This window comes from Gossypium arboreum, chromosome 4, assembly GCF_025698485.1.
Source record: "Gossypium arboreum isolate Shixiya-1 chromosome 4, ASM2569848v2, whole genome shotgun sequence".
Lineage (NCBI taxonomy): Eukaryota > Viridiplantae > Streptophyta > Magnoliopsida > Malvales > Malvaceae > Gossypium > Gossypium arboreum.
Window position 1 is genome coordinate 96,117,852 of NC_069073.1, and position 9,208 is coordinate 96,127,059.

The 9,208-nt window shown below is 32.5% G+C and overlaps 1 non-coding gene across 1 annotated transcript; it reads left to right on the forward strand.

Annotated features, from left to right (window-relative positions):
- Positions 1-662: 662 nt before the first annotated feature.
- Positions 663-769, forward strand: LOC128292269 (small nucleolar RNA R71). Its single transcript, XR_008282253.1, has one exon. It is a non-coding gene; the product is annotated as a small nucleolar RNA R71 (small nucleolar RNA).
- Positions 770-9,208: the final 8,439 nt, after the last annotated feature.

Consider the following 9,208-nt stretch of genomic DNA (forward strand, 5'->3'; position numbering starts at 1 on the left):
CCACTTGATTCTCCAAATTCCTTAGAGTGGCATCGTTTTTTGCCATGTATGCCTTCAATAAATTCTCTAAGCTATTGGATGATTCTGCAGGAGCTAGTTTCTGAACTTGTTGGGAAAAACTAGGCAGCTAAGTCAGTCTAGGTTGAGCGTAGTTGTTACTGGTTCTAGCCCCTTGGTTGTTCTAGGAAAAATTTGAGTGGTTTCGCCACGATGGGTTATAGAAGTTGGATTGCAGTCCTTGCCTTCCTCAGTTTTGGTTCTGGTTACCCATGTAATATATGGATTCAGGGTTTGATGGACATTCTTCAAAAAAATATCCCTCCCCACAATAAACACAGGCTATACTCTCAAATTGGTGAGGTGATTGGGCTGCAAAACTGTTAGACCCATTAGTGGTAAGATTCTTAAGCATTGAGGATATTGAAGATACCTGAGATACGAGTGAAGTGAGAGCGTCCACTTCATGTATCCTAGCAACTCATCTTCCTGACGCGGCTCGATTGGTTGGCTATTGATAATTGTTACTGGCGATCCTCCCGATGATTTCGTAAGCCTCATTATAGAACTTAGAAAGGAGAGCACCATTAGCAGAAGCGTCCACTACTATCCTCATGTGAGCATTAAGACCATTATAAAATGTCTCAAGTTGGATGCAATGTAGGATTCCATGATGAGGGCATTTCCATAATAGCTCTTTGTATCATTTCCATGCCTCATACAAGGACTCATCATCCATTTGTTGGAAAGTAGTGATGTCGTTCTTCAACTTAGCATTCTTACTAGGTGGGAAATACTTCATGAGGAATCTTTCGGCTAACTCTTGCCATGTAGAAATTGAGTTTGGTGGCAATGAATTCAACCAGGCTCGAGCTCTATCCCTTAGTGAGTACGAGAACAACTTCAATCGTAATGCATCTTCAGAAACTCCAACTAATTTGAAAGAGTCGCTCACCTCCATAAATAGTCTTAAATGAAGATGAGGATCCTCTATAGGCATTCCACTAAATTGGCCCACTGTCTGAAGCATCTGGAACATGACTGGCTTCAGCTCAAATTGTTCTGCCTCGATTTCGGGTCTCCTAATACTCGGATTAAGATCATTAAAAACAAGCACTGCATACTGTCTCAAGGCTCTATCCCTATCATCAGTAATAAGGATAGGATTTTGAGCAAGGTTTGCTCCATTTCCTTCATTCATATTCTCAAAATTCATTCCTTTAGTCCTTCTCTGGTTCGCTTGTCTTCTTCGCTGTCGGAAAGTTTGTTCAATTTCAAGGTCTACAGGGAGTAGGTCAATAATTAGGTCAATACTCATAAACACCTAAAATAATCACAGAAAAATTAATTAAGTTAAAAATTAAACAGAAAAATAAACCAAAATGTAAAACTAGAAAATTCACAAATAATGACTTTTTGAAACAGTCCACGACAACGATGCCAAAAACTTGGAACAACAGAAAATTGTGCAAGTGTACACAATCACAACAAGTAATAAAATGACAAGTAAATGTCGAGTTATTGTACCCACGGGGACTATAAAGAATTATTTATGAAATTAATTGTAAAACACTTTGGTGAGGTAAAAATAATTTGGTTTTAAAAGGTGGTCAAAAACTGTTTAAAAACTAAGTAAATAATTAAAAAATAACAAAAGAGTTCCAATGCACGATTTCAAATAAGATTTAATCAATGTAACATACTTGTGTTGAATTAATTATATTTCTTAAACTCAGAATTATTAAACTCATGTTTATACTGTTACGAATAAATTCACAGCAACCCGGTAATTTTCTAACTTATGAACAAACTTACATACAAAAATCCATTCATCTCTGGACATATCCCTATGTCAATTCAACCGACTAAACATGTAACACCCCTTACCCGTATCCGAGGCCGGGCTAAGGTACGAGGCGTTACCAGACAAACATACAAACATTAAACTAAAATACGAGCCATAAAATTTTATTCATATTTCAAAGCGTTCATTCTCTTACACATAGTCCCTTATTTGAGTCTACGGAGCCCAAAACATACTTTAGAAAGGGTTTGGGACTAAACCGAGAACTTACGAAAATCTTGGAAATTTCATGCTTTAAGGCTCCACACGCCGTGTCCCAAAGTCGTGTTCCATACAGGTGAGACACATGGTCGTGTCTCTACCGTGTGGAATATACCTAGGCTATTTTCCAAGCTTTGGTCAACCTTGATCTCTTACACACTTATACAAAATCAAAAGCATATAACATGGTATTCATTTAATGATTAAACATCCTCAATTAAACCACAAACATAGCATTTGTATGTCATCATACATGTGTCTCTCATACTCATTTTACCTTGTTTATTATAGTACCACTTATACATTTATACCAAGATTATCATCTTACCAAATATCTTCAGCTTAATCATCAAGCATTAATATTTAAAGCTAGATCATATATTTATAAAATACCATGATTCAGATGCGCAGAATAACATGTTTGCCTGAAACATTTCAATTCAATTCCATACCCAACAAGCATTACATTGAGACTAGTCATATATATATATATATATATATATATATATACATGTCATGATACATAACATTCTCTTTTTGTTTTCTTATAAACACATATCATTTATTTCATTATATCAATATTTCATATACCATAGTTTCCATGTATTCCACATATATTTATTTTCCTCCTCCTCCTCTCCATTCCACATCCTTAATGTATATAGCATTCTTGTAAGTACGATTTCACAATTTACTAATAAATGTTCACATCAAACTATCTACACGAGTCATAGTCACTTAATTATTTATAATTCGAGCTACAGAGCTCCAAATTAAGATTCGTAAATTTCCCCTAAAACTAGACTCACATACCGTTCCACAATAAAATTTTCATAATTTTTGGTTTAGTCAATTAGTACAGTTTATTTATTAAAATTTCCCCTATTTCACTTTCTGACAGTTCTGACCTCTCTTCACTAAAAAATAATTATCTCACAGTACAGAACTTGGATAATGGTCTTGTTGATTTATATTGAAAATAGACTCATTACGGATTTTAAAAATATAATTTTGAGCCTCTAATTATTTTTATTCAAAATTTTGTGATTTTCCAAAGTCAGAACAGGGGATCACATAATCATTCTGAATCAATCTGACGAAAACATAAATATCTCAAATATAGAACTCCTTTGCTTTCTATGTTTCTTTTATATGAAAATAGACTCATTAAGCTTTAATTTTATATCTCATTTAGTCTCTGATTCAATTTATACTATTTTTGGTGATTTTTCAAAATTACATCACTGCTACTGTCCAAAACAGTTTTATTGCTAATTCACTCTTTCACACTTTCTTTGTATTAACCTCATTTTAACATACATATCACAAATCATTTTCACCACATTTCATACATCACAAGTATAGGCCCATGATCACAAGGTCACCATAAAATCATCCTCGTGTATAACTTACTTGTTTATAACCTTACCACATCCTGGTCACTTAATGAACACATCATTCACATAACCAAGTTCCTACACATATTCATCACAAAACTCACAAAGCAATACATAGAGAGTCTCCCGTTGAACACTTCGGATCAATCCTCGATACTTGGTGGTTTTAGCACATAGCTCCACCCATCATATAGTTCGGCTCTCTTGTACACATGGTGAACACTTAGTACCACCCATGTGACCTAGCCAGTTTATCTCGTAGCTCTCCTGTCTACATGGTGTCCTTCACTTGGAACCACGCATGCGACCTGGCTACATATATCCCGCAGCTCTCTTATCTACATGGTGTACACATAGTATCACCCATGCGACCTAGCTACGTCATAATGTCTTGTAGCTCTCTTGTACACATGATGTGCACTCAAGACTATACATGTGACCTAGCTACATACCATCTGTATCACCCAATCTTTCCAGAAGGTTCAACCGGATTTCTCTCTTTTCCAACAATTTCACCAATCAAGTAATTATCCACAAACATATTTTCAATATTTTATAAAATATCATAATACAAGTAATAGTGATGTATTACTTACATATAAACTTACATCTCATTTAATATCAACGCAAAAACATTAAATTACACATTGTCTTATTCAAAATCATATGAACTTACAATTTCCCATAATATCCATAATCATAGAAATCGCATTTATGTATGATAATTCAATGCACTTCATGTACCATAGACATATTTTAAATCAATTCATAAACTTGGCACCATAATCATTTAATTTAACATAATTCAATTAATTCACTAAATTTAACTTTCAAATATAAATTACTGACATTATTGTTGTATTATTATCATACCAACTTACATACTTTCAACACCTCGGAGATCATAGTAAATATATCAATTTTACATTGAAACATGCATAAATTAATGCTTATTATACATATGAACTTACCTTGATATTAAAACGGCCATTTTACCAACTTTCACAATTTTCGATTTTCTCTCATTCCAGGTCAAATCTCGTTTTCGGGATCTAAAACATCATATTTTACTTATTTAATTAATGTACTATTCAAAACAGTCCTTAACTCAAACTTTGGAAAAATTACAATTTTGCCCTAAACTTTTGCATATTTACACTTTTTCCCTAGGCTCGGAATTAAACTTCATCCCTTATTCTTATGTTTTATGACATGATGATCACTTTTCCCTTCTATGGCAACATCAAATTCTCACTCTAACATATACTTATGACTATTAGGTATTTTTACCGATTAAGCCCTTTCGCTCGTTTTCACTTAAAACCGAGTAGCACAAGTTGTCTAACATAATTTAAAACCTCATATTGTATCATAAAAATCCAGAATACACAAATTTTACCTACGGGTATTTTTCCAACTATGAACCCTAGGTTGAATTATTGCTAGCATAAGCTAAATCAAGTTACCGGGACTCAAAAAACGTAAAGAACTTGAAAAACGGGGTTAGAACGGACTTACAATTGAGCTTGGGAAGCTTAAAAACCCTAGCCATGGAGTCTCCCTTGGTATACACGTCCATGGTGAAGAAGATGAGCAAAATTGGCTTTTAATTTTGTATTTTAATTCATTTTACCCCTAAATGACCAAAATACCCTTACTTCTAAACTTTCCAAAAATTCCATCCATGTCCAATTTTTGTCCATAACTTAGAAATTGGTCAAATTGCTATTTAAGACCTCCTAATTAATATTTCAAATCAATTTCATATAGAAACTTCTAGAATGCAAGTTTTGTAACTTCTTCAATTTAGTCCCTAACTTCAAATTAAGCACTTTATGCATAAAATTTCTTCACGAAATTTTCACACAATCATGCAATCATATCATAGACCTCAAAATAATCATAAAATAATTATTTATATCTCAGATTTTGTGGTCCTGAAACCTCTGTTCCAACTAGACCCAATTTTGGGCTATTACAAAACAGATTCTAGCAAGCAAACATGTTATTGCACATACATACTCATTAAATTGAACCAACCTCTTGCATATCCCTATGTCAATTCAAACGATTAATTAAATCTAATAAGCATATAAAAGACTTTGTGAAGTAACAAGGCATCCCTACCTTGAAACAATTTAATCACAATAATCTTGCAAGTTATGCAAGGCAATAATATCGCCAGATACATTGCTAATTTACCTTTCAGCTACCTTAGAAGAATTAACATGCACTGATGAAGTACTATGTCAATTAATTACAATTTCAATCTGTTTAAATAATTAATTCATTAGAAACCTCACATTCATAACGCAAGAATAACTTAGGCATGATTTTACTTAACCAAGCAATTTGTCGAGGCCTATAACAGCATAAACATCATTTTAACAATTCAAGTAGTCAAAATATAATCAACCCAACACAAACATAATTTAAGATGAATTGATTAAAATAACCATTTCAATAGCATAAATATTCATAAATATGTTCGTCAAAACAACAACAAAAATTAAAGAGTTAGGGAACAAGAGGCAAATCTGGTGTTTCTCCGTGGCTTGACTAGTTGCTCCGTTCTTTGTTCTTCGTTGGCCTTGGCTATCAAGGTGGCTTATGAACACCTAATTGCTGCTCCAAAATGGCTGATAGAAGCCTCTTTCCCAAGAGAAGAAATCGGCACTTGAACAAGAGGGAATGGAATGGAAAAAATGAGAGAAAAGTGAGAGAGGGAATGAAAGAATGATGTGGAGTGAGTGATGCTTTGAATAATCAGCAAGGGGTGGATTTTATGCTGATTATGGCTGCTAAAAATAGCAAATTCCAGAAGCCAAAGAGACCTCCCTTGACCGGCCACACACATGGCAAAGTTGAGAGTTTCAACTTTGCTATTTTAAGCTTCGGGCAAATCTACAAAGCCATAATTTAAGGTGAGGTTTGAATGCAATTTAGAAGTCTTTTGAGGGCCTTTTTGCAAGCATATTTAATCGGCTAAAATGCTGATTTGGGTCAGCATATGGACGGTTCTGGGCTGGCCATTTAGTGGCTGGTTCGGTTCACTCAATTTGGCTCGACCAGTGCGGTTCAACTGAACCCTTTCTCTATAATTAATTAAAAATAATTTATTTAACCCACATTAAATGGGGAATAAATTAAAATTAATTAAATTATGAATTAATACATATTTCTGGACCGTCTTAGGCTGGAAATTAAAGTGCCTCAATACTTCAAATTGCTTCTCGGTTTTGTGCTTTCAGCAGTGTCAGACAAGCCAATTTTTCACCCTTTGCGCGAATCTGTTGAAAATAGTCAAAATTAATCAAATTTAAGTATAAAATTAAATAAATTCACCATGTTCATATTTTTAACATGATTTAATTATTTTATACTATTTAATTATTTTTCGACAAGAATTTAACCGGATTTGCATGAATTTAAGTAAAATTGGGTATGAAAAATTATATAAATTTTTGTGTTTCCAATGGTATATGGCTAAATTAATAATTTGACTAGTAATGGTACATTTCCGCTGCTAAGAAGATAACAAAATGATTTTTTTAAAGGTAACGCCATCATTTTGTAAATGGATGTTTTCCAAAGATTGCGATAAAAACCACGGTTTTGTAAAAAGGAGTACTTGAAGGTTTTTAACTATCATTAGGGTAGGTTGAACGCTATTGTGTCCAATGTGGCCTTCTCGATTGGACCATAACGTCTAGGCCAGGTTTGGGAGGTTACAGATATGAAATTATCACAGACAAAGTGAATATCCCAAAAAGTTCATGACAAGTAAGTATTTTTACTCACTTCCGCAATAATCATATATCTTAATTAAAATCAAAATTAAACCAATCAGTTCTACTAAAAATGAAAAAAATATTTATCTCCATATAAAAATCCCAATAACTAAATGCGTGAAGGGCTTTATAAATCCATAGAAATAAGAATAGTGAATTATATAAATTGAACTTTTTAATAGAAATCAAATCAATTTCAAAATAAGCTGATTAGATTGACTTACTTTGTAATTATAAAAATCCTTTGTAATGAAGAAAAAGAGATCATCCCCAAGCAAATATCAAAAAAGCAAACTTTGAGATATCTTACTTCTCGATTTCATATAGATAATGGTATCAAATCTTTCACCATCTTTATTGATAAAAAGGGATGATTACAATGTTTCATCAGAGTCTCTATTTATAGGCATAAAAAATATAAAAGAAGTAGAGATCTAATTCTAATAACTGTTAGAATCTAAAGTACACCAAAACTTTATATTGATCATGATGGACATCTACTTAATAAGATATTCATAATAAATAGGTTTTTTAATGGTTAGCTTGTTTTTCAATAAGTTGGTAGTTATTTTAGCTTTAGTTTTTAAGAATAATGTTAATTTTAACTTTTATATTTAAACTTTACTATAAAAATAAGTACTCAAAGTTTTTTTTTGAATGTAAGTACTCGACGTTTATATGCTCTATATTTAATAAAAATTTATCATTAAAAGATTAGATTAAAATTTTCATATATAATAAACATTTAAAATACTTTATCTTTACAAAATTAATAAATAATTAAAATTACACATACCTAATAATTGACAACTTATAAATGACATATAATAAAAATGATAAGCATGTAGTAAATAATATATTACCGATATGTATTGTTTTTTTATGTACCTTTTTATTTTCTATAACACCTCACGCCTGGCATAAAAATTAGGACCCGAGTGTGAAAGAGTCATTGAAAAGTTTTAAAACTTTAACCCTTTTGTTCCCGTTCATATTTTTATTTGGAAAATGAAGTTTCAGAAAACGAATAGTCAAAAACAATAATAATTTTTAGTTAAACCTTAAGTGCATTCTTTAGAAAATCTCATACTCGAAAACACTAATTTTATAGTAAGACTACTTGATCAATTTGTTTCTAGTTTGGCAATGGAAAAATTTCTATAGTTTTAGTTGAAAACCAAAATTCAATTTGTTAACCCTTGTGATTTTGCAGTTTTATGTTAAAAATACCAAAAAATCAACGAACAAAACAAAAACAAAAAAACAAAGTCTAAAAATAGATTTACAGACCAAAAGTCCAACAAAATAATAAAGTAAACCATCATAATGAATTAACCGAGAAAAGCAATCCAAGCTCTCGCATGCCATCTAGTCCTAAGTTTGTTGGTTACCTAAGAAGATTAAAAGTAAAGGGTGAGATAACAAGCTCAGTGTGCAACTCAGCTCATGCATACAAACAAAACAAATACAAATTCAAATACAGATACAGATACAAATGCGAATTCAAATTCAGACATAGATGCAGATATAGATCCTACCCCCATCCGCTACACAACATCTCCATTCATCCTTACAGACCAAATTGGGTAATAAAACCCATCCAACCCTAAACATCGTAATAGTGAGCTTATGTCACTTTCAGAATAGTATAGTCAAGTTGGCAGAAATAGTGCAGTAACCCACTAGAATCAAATAAGTGTGGTCAAGCCACCAGATATGCAGATAACCTACCAAAATCAGATATGGGTAGTCAAGCCGCCGTAATCATAGTCAAGCTGCCAGAATAGATATGTGGTTAAAACATCAGATAAGGAAAATAATTAAATTTCCATCACTTCCTTCGTCACAATATCATATCCCACCCCAATGCACATGCTACAAAATACCTACTGAGATGTGCACAGACTAATCATGCTTTAACAGATCATAACATGCTAACAGAATTTCTTAGATTGCAG